Below are 16758 nucleotides of genomic sequence, written 5' to 3' on the forward strand. Positions count from 1 at the left end.
AATACATTCAAACCACTCTATACATATTCAGATTTTAAACAATCTTAGACATTGTGCTCATGTTACGAATCATTTAAGTATTCCATATCTACGTCCTAAACCTCTCCTCACGTCATGCCATTCTATCATTATCACATTCAACTAGAACTGTCGGCCCACAGCTGATAAGAGCTAAGACAGGATGATAGAGCATTCTTTAGAGAGACGTCAGAGACAAAGATCATACGGCTGACTTGCTGAAATTATGGTCCAGTATTTTAGGAGAGCCATCAAAATGACTCATCTTTAGATAAACACATTTACTGCTAGCCTTCGGTAGGATAAATATCAGTGCAGGGTGGCTGAGCTCCAGGATTTATGATGGCATATGTTGTCACTACATCTCAGTGTTGTATTGTTTATCATATGTTCTCCTTGGTCAAGCTCCAACGCATGTCGGCCTTGTGCAGCTTATTTGGATTTCCTTTACAATTTGGAGACGTTAGTGTTTCTGTTTTGTTTACACATTTTGATTGGACACAACATGATGTGGACATATTCTGCACATTTTCAGCTTCATGTTTGTATATAGTGACTCTACTGTGACATGTCTCCATGCTTTAATGTTCAAAAAGCTCTTTATTTTTCTCATACTGCCTGTGCTGCAGCACCTCTTTTCACCCTCTGTCTGAAACCAGAGCCCACTCTGCTCTGCTTGGTTAGTGTAGGAGAATTTGCATTATTGTAAGTGTTTGGACAGGTCAGCGTGACATGGTGTTTTAGTAGAATCTGTATTCTCAGAATAGCATTACTAGGTTTGGACAAAGTCAGTGTGTTATGATTAGTTGAGTGGAATACTTAGAAAAGTATTCTCGTTGCAAACAAGAACAGATCAGCGTGACATGGGGGACTGGCTTGCTCCGTTGTGATTGGTGGACCGTGTAGAGATGTCCCGCCCCTTGGCCTCACATACAATGTGTTGGCACGCTAGCCAATAGAAGCACGAGTGTTACATATTGATATTATCATGTTCCTAAATAATTAAGGTTTTAGCCTTTGCTGACCATTTACAGTACAAGCACAAAAAACTATAACACACTACAGGACAGAGAAATCCCCCAAAAGCATAATAGGGCCTCTTTAAATCAGAATTTATTCTTTTAAATGTTCTAAATCACTTTGATATCAATCAATCAATGTTTATTTATATAGCCCAATATCACAAATGTTACATTTGTCTCAGTGTACTTCACAGTTTATACAGAATATCAGTATGACAATACGACACGTCTGTCCTTAGACCCTCACATCGTACAAGGAAACACTACCAGAGAAACCCCACAGTTTAAAGGGGAACATGGGAGAAACCTCAGGGAGAGCAACAGAGGAGGGATCCCTCTCCCAGGACGGACAGACGTGCAATAGATGCTGTGTGTAAATCGAAGAGTTAATACATTTTACAGCGTAGTTAGACCAAATGTTTGGAAAGACCAAATGTTTGGAAATATATGAGTCTATAATAAGAAGATGAATCCACGAGGATGTCAGCAATCCTGTGGGAGCCATCAGGGAAGTATGATGAGAGTCAGGCAGGACCGCAGAGACAGGTTCAGCCACGACTCGAATTCCAGGACTCAGATCCAGTGCTCAGCATAGAGGATCCAGGACACACAACCACAGCCACAGGATTAGCCTCGACTCAGGATCCCGGCGTATATATGGACACAAAAAAGAGATTTGGGGGAAGCTGGGTTAATCGGAACATGAGAGTACACAGGTACAAACAGCCAGAAAGACAGAGTAAGGTGCCCCCCCCCCAACAGTCCAAGCCTATAGCAGCTAAACTAACTTGTCTACATACATGCACTCCCTTAGGATAGGTTGAGGGAAAAGGGTAGCAAGTAAGAAGTAGGAAACAGAGGTGGAGAGGCACACACAGGGAAAAAGGTCCCCACTGGAACCTTAATTGGTTAGAGGTATAGGAGTAGGTCAGTGGCTACATTCCACACTCCCCGGCCGGGCTAGGCGTTCTCTGCAACCTGTTACCCTCTAATAAACCTCGAGACGTCATAGAGGGGAAAGGTTTGGCTAAAGTTTTAAATATAAGATCTAAGTTTTTAGGATTTAAGTAAAAGAGTAAGAAATAAAATGTATAGGTGAAGAGGCCCAACGTATCTACGTCAATGCACTCTTATTAGATTATTTTATTTTATCACTAAAAGCTTTATCAAAAAGGAACGTCTTAAGCGCACTCTTAAAAATGGATAGGTGTCTGCCGCCCGAACACAAACTGGAAGCTGATTCCACAAATGTGGAGCTTGATAAGAAAAGGCTCTGGCTCCCATTGTACTTTTAGAGACTCTAGGAACAACCAACAACCCTGCATTCTTGGAACGCAATGCCCTAGTAGGACAGTAGGGTATAATGAGTTCTTTAAGGTAAGATGGTGCCTGCCCATTAAGGGCTTTGTAGGCGAGAAGAAGAATTTTAAATTATATCCTGTGTTCTTTAGGGAGCCAGTGTAAGGCAGCCAGAACAGGAGTAATGTGGTCCCTTTTCCTAACTCTGGTAAGTACACGAGCTGCAGCATTTTGAATCAGCTGAAGCGACTTAACTGACTTCTTGGTACACCCTCATAATAAAGAGTTACAATAATCCAGCCTTGAAGTAACAACTGCATGGACTAGTTTCTCTGCATCGTTTTGAGGCAAGATATGCCTGAATTTTGCAATGTTACGTAGATGGAAGTAGGCCTTGAAATTGATTTTATGTGGGTGTTAAAGGATAAATCCTGATCAAATATAAAACCAAGATTCCTTACAGTCTCACTGGAGGCCAAATGAATGCCATCCATAGTAAGTATATCTTTAGATAGATTGTTTCGTAGATTCTTTGGGCCGAGTACAATAACTTCAGTTTTGGTCGTGTTTAACATCAAAAAGTTTAAGGTCACTTCAGCATTTTTTGTAATCACTATAAAATGAATGCAGTTAACCATGTGAAAACACTTTGATGGTGCTTTACGTTTGTGCAGAGTGCTTCTGATCCTAGTCTGTTCCCACACTTGTCTCTGTGTGACAGAGCAGGTCTGAGCTGAAGGTGTCCTCCTCTGTTTCTCAGGTCGTCAGTTTGTGTCGGAGTGAGAGGCGTGGAGGCTGCGAGGCTGTGAGTGAATCTATGGCAGAGAGACAGCACAGCAAAGGTAAGATCTGCCAGAAACTCAGCAAGATGAACACACAATCTTTGCCTGACGGTAATACAACAACACAACACAAAGGGAGGAAGGATGTACCTGGGGAGGGAGCCTTCTGTTGCACATCGCTCTCCAACATGACTAACTCTCTCACCAGCCCTGAGTGGCTGAGATCCATTACGCCTAACAATGCAAGAGTGGTACTGATGATGCCAGCCAAACCGAGGTTGATTGAGGTTTCCTGTAACTCTCTAAGTCTGTTCACATTTTATTTTCGACTAACCAGTCTTTAAACACTGCCAGAGCCCATACCGTGTTCCTGTGTTTACTTCCTGTCTGCCTTCTTCTGTTGTTCCCTTTTAATGTTTACTTCCTGTCTGTCTTCTTCTGCCGTTCCCTTTAGTGTTAACTTCCTGTCTGTCTTTTTCTGCTGTTCCCTTTAGTGTTTACTTCCTGTCTTTCTTCTTCTGTTGATTTCTGTAACGTCCAGCGCTCTGTCTTTTAACATTTCTAAACTGTGCAAAGTTTGTTCTGATGGTTGAACTAGAAATATGTGTTGTGGGGAACACAGAATAGGAAAGTATCAACCTGAGGAGCATGAACATGCTCAGAGAACCTCATGTTGGAGCTTTTTTGTTTTTGTTTTGTATAAGTTTGAAAGTTAGGCCTGTGTTGGCTCTGGAGGAAAAATAAGGAAGGCACAAATTGGTGTGCTGTGGTGAGACAATTGAGAACACACTAATCCAAATGGAAAGCCAGTGAACAAAATAATGGTCAGATTGTACTTGATATACTATCAGGATTTGTTGTTCTGTTATCTGATTTTGACTGTAGACCATGCACCATCACATCGGACCCAGCCTGCTAACTTGGACTGACCCACTGGTGCACTTATTCTGAGGCCAACTACAGCTTTTTGGGGATTTATAAAAATATGCAGTAAAATGCTGTTTGCAATAAAGGGAGCAGTAACTACAATTGTCCTCAGGCGTATGCAGAGCAGTGGGAACAGACACCACAGGCTGCAGCTTTTGTACTTTAAACATATCAATGTTTGCAACAAGCTTTATGCCTATAACAGAACACTTTCTGAAACAAGCAGATCTCCTGAGTTATTCAGCTATTGGGATAAGTGCTCATTTCTATAGAAGAAAAAAACCATGAGTGGGTTATCATCGCCTCTTTTACCAACAAAACGTACTTTTTTTACATTTTAAAATACTCCGATTGCACTGTGATGATGCTGTATTTAAATAAATAAAAAATGAAGACACCTAATCTATTTGAGCAGTGAATCTGATGTAGGTTTAGAAGGGCAGCTGATACATGTGTTCGAAACATGGATCAAACCGAGCTCTGTGAAGTCTATTCCTCAAGCTGAAGAAGTCCTTAGCAATGACAGATGCCTGACTTTAGAGGCGTTGACAGCAGATTCCTCTTTCCTCCGCGGAGGGCGGCCATGCATCACCCTGCAGCCTTCAAACAGCAAATCAATCCGGCGGGGGGGGTTTTGCTGCTTAGGGAAACACTATCCAATAAAAAGCCTACAGAAGAATGCTAAGTATACCCCCACATTTACTGAAGGTGTCATATTTTCAAAATCACATAGCTTTAATGAATAACATTGAATATATGTTTGATTTATTCAACGTATGCACGTCCATACTGAAGGATAACAGTATTATCACCATTCATTTTGGTTATCATTATTCAGTCCTAATCCAGTCATTATTAGTCAGTCCTTCAGCTATCCAAGGTACAGTTCTGTTTCATATGTATGTTGAGAGATGTATCCAGATCTCTTCATTTTGCTCTCAAAGTGCACCAGATTGATGCTTTTAACTTCAATATTTAAAAAAAAAATCTTCGGGAGCATTTCAAAATGCAAGATGGGGGGGGGTGCTAGTGGATCGCCGGAGCTGTTAGATTAACATTAAGATGCTTATATTGTAGTTCTAAGTGCAATGCCTTGCGGCCTGTAGCACCATCCTTGATGGAGCATATGTGTGGGCAGGAAAGGAGTGAGCAGAGAGTAGAGTAGTTGTCGATTTTTGTTCTGTTTTCTGTGACTATCTGCCTCACCCTCTCAGACTTTCAGTTGCGCGCGCTACTAAAGAGACGTGTTACCATGGAAACCAAACAATGGTGTAGCTGTATTAAAGTCCGAGTGGAAACAGTCCTGAATAAATCTGATTTTGTCAGAAATCGGGAGAAATGCGGGAGAAATATGACCCCAGGAGGAAACCGGGAGAGGGCAATGAAATCGGGAGTCTCCCGCGAAAATCGGGAGGGTTAACAAGTATGAGTTGCAGTAGAAAATTCAACTGTAGCGCTGGTGCATTAATGGGAAACCCTTAAAGTTTGAGCACCCTCTATGAAACGTCAAGCTACCCCACAGCACCTCCTAGAGAAAATCTCTGGCGCAGCCACTGGAGAGGAGAGGAGAAAAATGCAACAACAATTGTCAAAATCCGTTAATATATATATAGTGGGTGCTCCTTAATTAGACCGGGCAGTGTCCCCGGTAGAAACCGGGTGAAATAGCCAATAAATAAATAAATAATAAAACCGGGGCAAATAAGGGGAAACGTGTCCGAAAATAGGCACTCGTGAGGCGGGCAGAGTCCCCTGTCAACTCCCCTTACATTCCTCCATGGTGTCATTTGAGCGAAAAAAGTCGACTTTTACGAGAACCAGGCTGGGGGGGTCAAAAGGGCTTGACCAAGGCAGACCCAAAGTGCACGATGGGCAGACTCATCACCTCCGTGATGAGTCTCTCCATTGTGATTTGTAAACTTCCATCAAACGAGTCTTTTGGGGGGCGGGGAAAAAACGTGTTCGTCAGAATCGTCACTTCCTGTACTGACAGTGCAGGGTTGCATTACAATAGTCCATTTAGCTTAAGAACCTTCCTAACCACGTGAAATGACCCGGAAGTACGTCAGTGGCAGCCATGATAAGTGCCGTTCCGATTCTCCAAATGAAAGGAAAGGAGGTTTCAAACTTCCTTTATAACCTCCTTTAGCTTAGGAACCACTGACCCTCCCTACCGAAAGGAAGGGAGAAAATGCTGCCCCACAATGCCTTGCAGCCGCAGCATTTGCGTCACACAACAGTCGGCCGTTCACGGAAACAAACGATTATGACGGAGAAATTATATCATGAAAGTTACTGTGCTTATTAAGCTTTTTAAAATGTATGTGGTAACTTGCCAAAGTGCTTTGTTTTGAACGCTCATCAGTATTATAATCAAAAAGAGAAATATGAACGTGAAATATGAACGTGAAATATGAACGAAATATGAAAGTTTTTACTGAAATGATCAAATAAAGTCAACATTTCAGTGAGCTGTGTGGGGTTTGTTCAACTTTTAAAAGATGTTTGAATGGTGATGTACACAGTGATAGGTGTTAAGGACTAACGTTTATAATAAATACATTTATATTGATTTTAAGATATTTTCATACAATCATAAGTATTGGGATCATTTGTATTAATGTGGACCGGAGGGAGAGGGTGACGAGCATAAATTTCACTTTCCATTTTTATTTCAATTCCAACTTTGGTCATGAAGAATATGTTTCTCTGCTGTTCACGTTCATAAAGCATAAAACAACAGCATCAGAGCACGGTGCAGAGTCTCTAGATGAGTTTACAGTAGTCCCTCGTTCTTATTAAACATCCATGTTGTAGTCCGCTGTATAGAACACTGTAGTTTCCATAGTTTCACCACAGCAGCAGACGCACACAATGACGTCCGCTGGCGCATCATAAACACGTCAGATAGTGAAAGTGCATTCGGATTCTCTAAAGTACCGCAGTCTCTTCTCCTAAGTCCTTTTGAATTCTCCTATCCACTATCCCTTAACCCCGTGACGTTTCACTCAGAGGTCAAGGAATAGGAGATAGGGTTAGAATTTAGGAGCTGATTTTTGGATTATCGGAACGCAACCCAGGTGTCCTGAGAGTTCAGCCTACACCGGAATTGTCCTGAGTGCAGGCCTGCAGGCAGACTTTTGTTAGCTGCACATAACCTGAAATGATTCAGAAAAAAATATGAGTCCTACCTTTTTATTTTTGGATACACCCGGAAAATCGTTAACATCCACCTGGATCCATCTTCTTTATGCTTATTCATTTTTGTATTCATCATTTAGGTTGTCTATGTTGTAAATGTGTTCACTTGTTTAATCTTTACCCAGAACATCTATTACACGTCTGCCAGTCATTGGAGAGGGATCCTCCTCTGTTGCTCTCCTCAAGATTTCTAACATTTTTTCACCATTCATTTTGGGGCTACTGGGAACATTTGATTTATTTATTACATATCTGCTTCAACGAATGTCCATGAAAACCACTTTATCAGTCTTTACATGAGCTCTCAGATGCAAAGGATAACTTAACGGTCACTATATTAAAGGCTAAAGCTATTTTGTCTCACCACACTGCTCTGGTTTCTGAAAGTAAATCATACACTTATCGGTAGAAATGTAATCAAAAAACATTATAATGGCCAATCCTATCATACAATTTCCGATTTTCCAGTAAAAGTCGGGTTTCCGCCATGTTTTTTTTTTTCACGACGGGAAAGTTGACGATCACATGACATGGTCACTGGCCATTATAAATCAATTGGAAAAAACAGGACCAACGTAGTTATTACATGCTTTTACAAGTCTGGGTTGGCTCTGCCAGATTATAAAACGGTTGCTCCAGTGGAGTTTAAAACCCACCGGGTGGAGGGGTTCAGTGTAGAGAGCTGCATTTGTCTCACAGGGCAATGGAATTTCCTACAGACAGGATTTCATGTGTTTCTTCAGTCACATTCAGGTTCTCTTATCCCTAAAGAGCTACAGCAGCAGCTGCTGCAGCTGCTGAGTGGATCAATGTGAGAATTGCCTGTGAAATTCAGAGCGTTTTCAGACTGGAATCCTTCTGATTATGTTTCACGGATAATGTGAGGATTTTAACACACCACGCCGAGTGCCACAATCTTTGGCACACCTTCCCAGTATTGAGTTCTATCCTCTTACGAGCAGCTCCACTGGCTACAGGCTACCTTTCAGTTCATTTATCTCTCATTCAGGACTGAAAGAGCAGAGTTTATCTTGCTCTCACCAACTCACTCAGTCAATATCATTCACAGACCAATTTTATCAATATTGTTCTGCAATGAGGGAAAATCTGAATCATAAATGCTTTATTCATCAAACAGTGGGGAAATGTACATTCTTACAGCGAGGAGACAGAAATAAAAGACAAATACAATAGGCTAACATATCAAAGTGGACTTACTATGCTAATGTTCAGTTTCATATCAGTATGTAGTGTCTCTCCTGTGACGTGTCTCCATGCTTTAATGTTCAACAAGCTCTTTATTTTTCTCATACTGCTTGTGCTGCAGCACCTCTTTTCACCCTCTGTCTGAAACCAGAGCCCAGTCTGCTCTGATTGGTTAGCTGGCCGGCTCTGTTGTGATTGGTCAACCGCTTAGATATGTCCCACCGTCATGTAGAAAAAAAGTCCCTCTGAAGGAAAGTGTGGTATTTGAGCCTTTGCAGACCATTGGGTCCACAGTGGGTAGCAGTCAAAAACATTAATAGACTTTTTAGTTTGCAAATGTATAAAGGAAATATTAAAATGTGGCTGAATATAATACCACTATATATGACTGTTCAAACGACACTATCACGTATTGCAGTTACTGTGCTTTACTGTATTTCAACCCCTGTCGATACTCAAAAAAACGTCTCCGTCTTTTTCAATCTTAATTTAACAAAGCATTTTTAAGATGTTACAACAAGCAATGTCTCTCCTGAATTACAGATACATTTCCAATCCTATAGAACCCATGTAGGATATACGTATTGCTTTTCTTTTGAAAAAAATATTTTGTGATAATTTAATAGTAAATAATTTTATTTTTCTATCCACTCCTCGCATTTTGTGAAACAGTCCACTGTACCTTTTCTCGCCTGCAGTGTAAAAACACAATTGCCGTTTTACTCGTCATTTACTTTCATTATTCATTCATTCACGTTCATTTGTTTTATTTGAACCTCGTCACTCAGGGTTTAATAAATGAAATGTCTCCTAACGAGACAATCAAGAGAAATGTGACACTATATTCACAGATTGCCTCGCCTTTGAATTATGCTTTCTGAATGATTTACTCTTTTTATTGAAGCTCATGCCTGCTCAAGGTGACAGATATTTTTGTCAAACAATAATCAAAGCATCGACAAATATTAAATCACTTGTTTCTCCGACTGGATTTTTTGCATAGCCTTTTTTTGACGTGAATAAACATTCAGTGGGCGCACCAAATAAATGACAGCTTGGGTAAAATAACATTGAGTTTGCGATCAGCCTTTAAAAACCCATGTAGTGTTGAACACTGTTTTGTATGACCTGCTTTATATTAAGCTGGCTTGTCACCTTTCATACCTGTTCAACAGTGAGACGAGTGACAAGCAAATCTGAGCTGCGCGGACACTGCTGATGCATTGTTTGCTTCACTGATAAGCTGATTGGGTTTGTCAGGTGGTATTACGGCTGTCAGCCTTCATGCTGCCGCAGAATCAGAGGGGCTTTAGCAATCGCAGCTCTCGCAGATCAAAGTCAATGCTAACCTTGTGAAATGTGTTGACAAAATACATTCAATTGAAGTCAACATTTCAGTTTTCTCAGTGTAGGAATGAAAGTGAAGTTACAAAAAAACAAAATCCTGATAACAAATCTGATCACTGTGGAATTTGTTTCCTTTATATTATATAGGTTTATATTTGTATGTAGTGTCTCTCCTGTGACATGTCTCCATGCTTTAATGTTCAAAAAGCTCTTTATTGTTCTCATACTGCCTGTGCTGCAGCACCTCTTTTCACCCCCTGTCTGAAACCAGAGCCCAGTCTGCTATGATTGGTTAGCTGGCTGACTCTGTTGTGATTGGTCAACCGCTAACAGATGTGCCACCCCCGCCCCCTCAGCCTGTACAAAGAAGCTCCTTCTGGAGGGAACTTTGTGATTTTGCAGACCATTTACATGCGACCTATAGAACAAACTACAGGAAAGGAAAACACCAAAACATATGAGAGGGCCTCTTTAGATTTGAAAATGCTACTGCAATAAAATACAATACAATGTTAGACTCCGTGTGTAGCTGAAGACAACCCCTTTGATGAAAAAGCATTTTTAAATTATGTAACAAATCATTCAATAGACAGGAACTCCTTACTGCACATTTCACATTTGTTACGTAAATCATTTTTCTTTTAATCTGTCCACTCCCTGGAATAAGCAGTGACAATAAGACTGGTCCTGTTACCAGATATCTGATCTAAGCTTTTTATTTAACACTAGAACCGCCAGAGGTTGCTGTATACCTAAAACCGCCAGCGGGTCAAATGTACCCGCTATTGATTTGCAAGGTACAATGTTCTTTTATGTATCATACAAGAACAGTGAGTTTTGATCGCACAGGGATGAAACTTAGACCAATAGAATCTGTGGACTCAGCTTTTCATATGATATAGTTTGTGCAGATAGCATGAAGTATAAAACATCGCTAAGAGTGCGGATTTAAACGCTTGGTGTTAGACTTGTGTTTTGTTTAGGTACAAATCTCTCTATCTCTCTATCAATCTATCTATCCATCTGTCTATCAATCTATCTATCTATCTCTCTCTCTCTCTCTCAATCTATCTCTCTATCTATAAGGAACCGCAGTAGACAAAAGATGTTGCTATAGCAACATGTCATGTTAACGCTGCATTTTCTATGAGGTAAATATTACCCGCTGGAGGATATAGGTATAAATGGAAATTTATTTGGCGATTATTTTTTCAATCTGACTTCATATTGACCATTTTTAACAACAGAGGGTGCTACATAACACCCTTTCAGGAAAAGTCACGGACTGGGAGACTTCAATATTTTATTGAAAAAAATCTACATACAATCACAAAACAGCTGTGGGTAAAATGTACCCGTTGGCGGTTCTAGTGTTAAAAGGTAAATGTGTTCTATAAACACAAACACTGAACTGCACTCCAATCCACAATACCTAGTTTGCTCAGTTCCATGTGCTCCTTAATGATTTAGTAATTCAAGTGTCCCCTGTATAGGCCTACTGAATAGCAGACGTACTTCCAAGTTTCAGAGGATGTTAACTGGTATAAATTAAATAAATTGGTCTAAATTGCTCGGTTTAAATTAATAAAAAGCACTTAATGTCCCTGTAATGGGCTGATAGAGCGATTCCTCACCTCGCCTCAAAAAATATTAACTCAACATCCTGCGATAAGACCACAAACTGTCTAATAGCTCCGGCTCCTGGTGCCCACTGAATCGTACTCTCCTGCATTCTCTAATTGGCTCTCATAAATGTGCTCCGCCCCCTCATCCTCTGCCTCCAGCCTCCATCCTTTGACCTTGTTTCCAAGGTCTTTTCTAATGAATGCCAGCCTGTGGATTCAAATAATGTCTAACCTTTGGCTTTTTGTATTTTGTGATGTTTTTCTCCTCTCGACCATCTACTTACCTACAAATACTGTAGGCCTATAAATGCTTAGAATAACCAAGACCTTGTGCAAGCATCATGGGCGGCGCCAGATATTTTATTTTGGGGGTGCTGTGGGGTAGCTTGACGTTTCATAGAGGTTGCTCAAACATGCAGGGTGTCCCATTAATGTACCGGGCGCTACGGTGGAATGTTCTACTGCAACACTCCCCACACGCACATACACAGTAGCTACACCCGCGACTGTTACAATGAAGGCTCGATAATCAGCTCAGGACATATAGGTGTAAGCAGGGGTAAAGTGCTATTCTTTACAAGTTGGAGGTGGACCTAACCTCCTCTAGGGGGGTCTGGGGGCATGCTCCCCCGGGAAGATTTAATTTGACTTATTGAAGTTAAAAGCATCAATCTTGTGCACTTTGAGAGCAACATTAAGAGATCTATGGATACATCTCTCAACACCCATATGAAACAGATTTACTTTTTCTTTATTGATATTTGACTAATCACTCCCCTTTTAAACTGTATTCTTGTTTTACTGTCATAGTATTTCATACCTGTCTTTCATTTGTTCTCTTATTGTTTTATAACTATAATGATCATATAAAGGTGTGCCTTGGAAATACTTACTTACATAAATGGTGATCAAACAGTTTGAGGCCCACTGAGATAACTTAGACTAAAGTTAACGAGTCCTTTAGCTCACTGAGCTGATGTTATCTGACAGGAGAGGACTTTCCCTTCACATTGTTGTATAAACAGCTTCTAATATCCGTTAGCGCAGCTAGCTAAGCAGATGCCAACAATCTCCGGTACCGGTGCTCTCTCTCTCTCTCTCTCTCTCGCTCTCGCTCGCTCACTCGTGCGCTCGTGCCAGACACGCAGAGCCGAGCTTGAATGAAACACCCAGAAGAACTTGTAATGTACTGTAGCATATCATTTTCGAATCGATCATTTTTCAAATTGTGAATTTCACATACGTATATATTTTTAAAAAAAATACATTTGTTGGGGTTGCTTAGCAGTTGCTAGGCCAAATGTTGGTGTTGCTGTAGCAACTCCAAGCTACTGCCTGGCGCCGCCCGTGGCAAGCATTTATTAAGGTACGATATGAAATAGATAAGGGTGAAGGGCTGAGTCGTGCATGTCATTCCATAAAAAAGAGTTTGACATTTGTGTTGGAACATTTCCTTAACATTTTCAAAAAATTTAGAAATCTTACATTTTTGTAATTTCTGTTTGTTTGCACCCTGTATAGTCTGCAGACCTGTGAGCCAAATACCTGCCAACAGATAAGCATCATGGATTGTTTCCTTAAGTTGATGTATTTGATTAACGGACTGAAAGACCCTACTAACAACATTCCAAATGCAATGCAATGTTTCTTTAACTGTCCGCCTAACCCCTAGATTCCACCGGGTCCTTCTGCGGCGTGTTACGGCCGCATTACGGCCACGCCGCAGCGTCCGCAAGGATCGCGGCCACTCTAGTCAATGCGTGCTATTCCACCAGACGCGCCGCGTTACGGCTCAGAAGCGTCCCAGAAGCGTCTCGCCGCTGGGCTCGGCTCGAAATAGGATTGAAGTCTATTTTTCGACGCGACGCAGCCGTAAGGTAATGTCGGGCAGGCAGGAGGTGGAACGTTCGGAGCATATATAGATTAGCATATATATACACACACACACAAACTAATTTTGCAGACCCTATCCCTCCGTAGTCTTTGAAGTCGGAGGAGAAATGCCAGCGTTCTCCTCCGGTTTACAGGCACTGTGTAAATTATATATATAGAATAATTATGATGATGAATGCATTTTTTTACCACTAAAATACAGCAACACATCTTTGATTAATGTCGTTTATAACTGGACCATTACAATTATTATTAACTTTGTCTGTACGAAGTAGCCTGTCCAGGAAATATGCCCAAATCAACAAAAACTGCGATCCGGCAGGCAAGACGTTCCACTTCTGAAATGCTTCTGAAACGCACCCGGTAGGGTATGACGCCGGAGGAGGCCGGACCAAAACCGCGGTGCAGCCGTAACGCGCCGCAGACGGACCCGGTGGAATCTAGGGGTAAATGTGTCCACCCCCTGATATAGGAAAGATAAATCTGATCTTTCAATAGATAACCAAAAGTTGAATATTCTGTTCATTTCCCCACCCCCTTTAATATATATATATATATATATATATATATATATATATATATATATATATATATATATATATATATATATATATATATATATAAATGTAATTCTATAAAAGAGGGATGTATATCATTTGTCTTTATTATTTTAAAATAATAAAGGAAACATGCAATGATTCTAATGGAACTTTGATATGGTAGCATTTGCAGACCATTTACATGCACACAAACCTGCTATAGAACACACTACAGGAAAGGGAACACCCCCTCTTTAATGGTATTCAAATAACAGAAACCGTATTAAAGCCACAGAATTTGCAAATGGTGAATGGGTTTGTTGGTTTGTGATCAGATGCTGCTGTTGATGGAGAATATCTTTGATAGAGCTCACACTTTGTTTCTTGGCTGCAAATTTGAATGCAATTTTGACGGCCAGTTGATGTGCGAAGAAAGCTCTTTGTGAGAGAGTCCAGCCAATTGAGGAAGGACATTCCAACCAACAGCCACAGCTAACATGTTTCATTTCACTGATCACAAGATCGATCATATTAAACCTTCATCAACACATTCGACCTTACTATAACAGAGATAACAGAGCTTTCAGTCTTAAATGACATTCATTTAAACACAGACAGAGGCAGAATATCAGTTTTAGTATTATTAGATCTCAGCGCTGCATTTGACACTGTTGACCACAACATATTGCTAGACCGTCTAGAAAACTGGGTGGGAGTTTCAGGAACAGCTCTAAACTGGTTTAGTGCCTACTTAAAGGACATAAAAAACTTTGTCTCAATAGGCAACTACACATCAACTTTGACAAATATGTCATGCGGGGTTCCTCAAGTCTCCATCTTAGGACCTTTGCTTTTTAATATTTATATGCTACCTCTGGCTGAAATTATTAAAAAGAGCGATCTAAGTTATCACATCTATGCAGAAGACACCCAGATTTATTTTAAAATCACACCAGGAGACTGTTCTCCGATTAGAACACTGAGCAAGTGCATTGAGCACATCACTGACTGGATGACTCAGAACTTTCTCCAACTGAACAAACAAAAAACTGAGATCATTGTTTTTGGAGCAAAGAAGGACCAATTGAAAGTAATCGGAGAGCTTCAGTCAGCAGACTACAAAACCACTAATAAAGCCAGAAATCTAGGTGTAGTTATGGACTCAGACCTGAATTTCAACAGCATCATTACAACAGTCATTAGGTCTGCTTATTATCACCTGAAGAATATATAGAGGATTCAAAAACTAATTTCACAACAGGACTTAGAAAAGCTTGTCCATGATTTTATTTTAAGTAGACTCGACTTCTGCAATAGTGTATTCACAGGGCTGACAAAAAAATCCATCAGAAAACGGCAGCTGATCCAGAACGCTGCTGCACGAGTCCTCACTAACACCAAAAGAGTGGATCACATCAGTCCGGTTCTGAAATCTCTACATTGGCTTCCAGTCGGCCAAAGAATTGATTTTAAAGTATATTGCTAGTTTTTAAATCATTCCATGGTTTAGGACCAAAGTATATTGTTGAACTCCTGCATAATTACGAGCCATCAAGGTGCCTCAGGTCTTCTGGGACGGGTCTGCTATCGGTTCCGAGAGTAAAAACAAAACATGGAGAGGCAGCATTTAGCTATTATGCCCCGACACTCTGGAATAAACTACCCAAACCATGCAAGTCCGCAGAAACACTATTTTTAAATCGAGACTAAAAACATATCTCTTTGGCTGCTTTTAATTGAGATGCTCATATTCGAACTAAGTTTTTTTTTTAAACATGTATTGTATACCTGTGGTGTTTATTTTTATTATTTTATTATCTTTTCTTTGTAATGTCTGTTGTCAAATTGTATAATGTGTTTTTAATGTATTTATTCCTAAAAAGTATTTTAATTTGTTTTGTAAAGCACTTTGAATTGTCGCGTACAGAAAAGTGCTATATAAATAAACTTGCCTTGCCTTGCCTTCAGTCAGTGTGCTGTGAGGATATTAATATCAGTGTAATATCAGAATGAGTGCTTGGCCAAGGTTAATCGGTAATAATTCTGAGGATAGAAACACAAATGTGTTGTTTCACACCAACATCATCCATCGTAAACATTTCAATTATCAGAGAACAGGGAAGGTGTGAATATCATCTCCTTAAAATCCTCTTTACCAACAGCCTGTTAGTTTGTTGACTTCCTGCTTTTAGTGGATTGGTCTAGAAGAAAATTCTTAGATGAAACACACTTTTGCTTACTTTTAACTAAAGTAGATGTCGTTTCAACTAACAGGCAAATATTGCAACCCATTTGCCCAACTTGTGGCTATCTATTTTCAGCACCTGCATGCAAAAACGATTGAACTATTAATAATAAAATGTTGCTGTAGTCATGTCATGATTATAGGAAAATAAAACACAATCACGGATAGTATTTGGTTGTTTGGCAGTTAAATCAATGAAAAAACTGAAACGTTGACTTTGGTGAAATCTATTTTGTCACCGATTTCATATAACAGTATAAGGTTAATTGAAAGCAATAATATTAAGTTTACATAACAAATATTAGGTTAAACTCAATAGTATAGTCAACGTTTCAGTTTTTCCGGTGGATGGAAATCAAATGTGTGACATCTAGCTCTGTTCTTTTTTTGTTAAACCATTTGGACATAACGTTGGCACAGGGCCGGCCCTTGGCATAGGCAGTATAGGTGAATGCTAAGGGTGCATCAACCCATCGGGGGCGCCAGTTAAAATCTTGCCTAGGGCAGCAAATTGGTCAGGGCCTGCGTTGGCATTATCAACATGTGAAAGGCAAAAATTATTCAATATACAGTAAAGTATGTTATTGGACCATTAATGTATAAATTATAAAAAATAAGATAACCTGTACCCAATACATTTCAAATATGGAATAA

At 40.1% G+C, this 16758-nt stretch overlaps 1 protein-coding gene across 9 annotated transcripts in view; it reads left to right on the forward strand.

Moving 5' to 3' along the window:
- Positions 1-16758, forward strand: part of LOC307016871 (leucine-rich repeat and fibronectin type-III domain-containing protein 2-like) — a 321008-nt gene that overhangs the window by 187704 nt on the left and 116546 nt on the right. For 8 of the 9 annotated variants that reach the window (XM_079646221.1, XM_079646225.1, XM_079646223.1 and 5 more), the window contains one exon: positions 3100-3181. The gene's annotated coding sequence lies outside the window, so the exon portion shown is untranslated. Of the gene's footprint in view, positions 1-3099; positions 3182-12948; positions 13767-16758 lie in introns of all 9 variants that reach the window. The other variant, XM_079646220.1, reaches the window with a different exon arrangement.

Source organism: Notothenia rossii (assembly GCF_949606895.1).
Source record: "Notothenia rossii genome assembly, chromosome: 8".
NCBI lineage: Eukaryota > Metazoa > Chordata > Actinopteri > Perciformes > Nototheniidae > Notothenia > Notothenia rossii.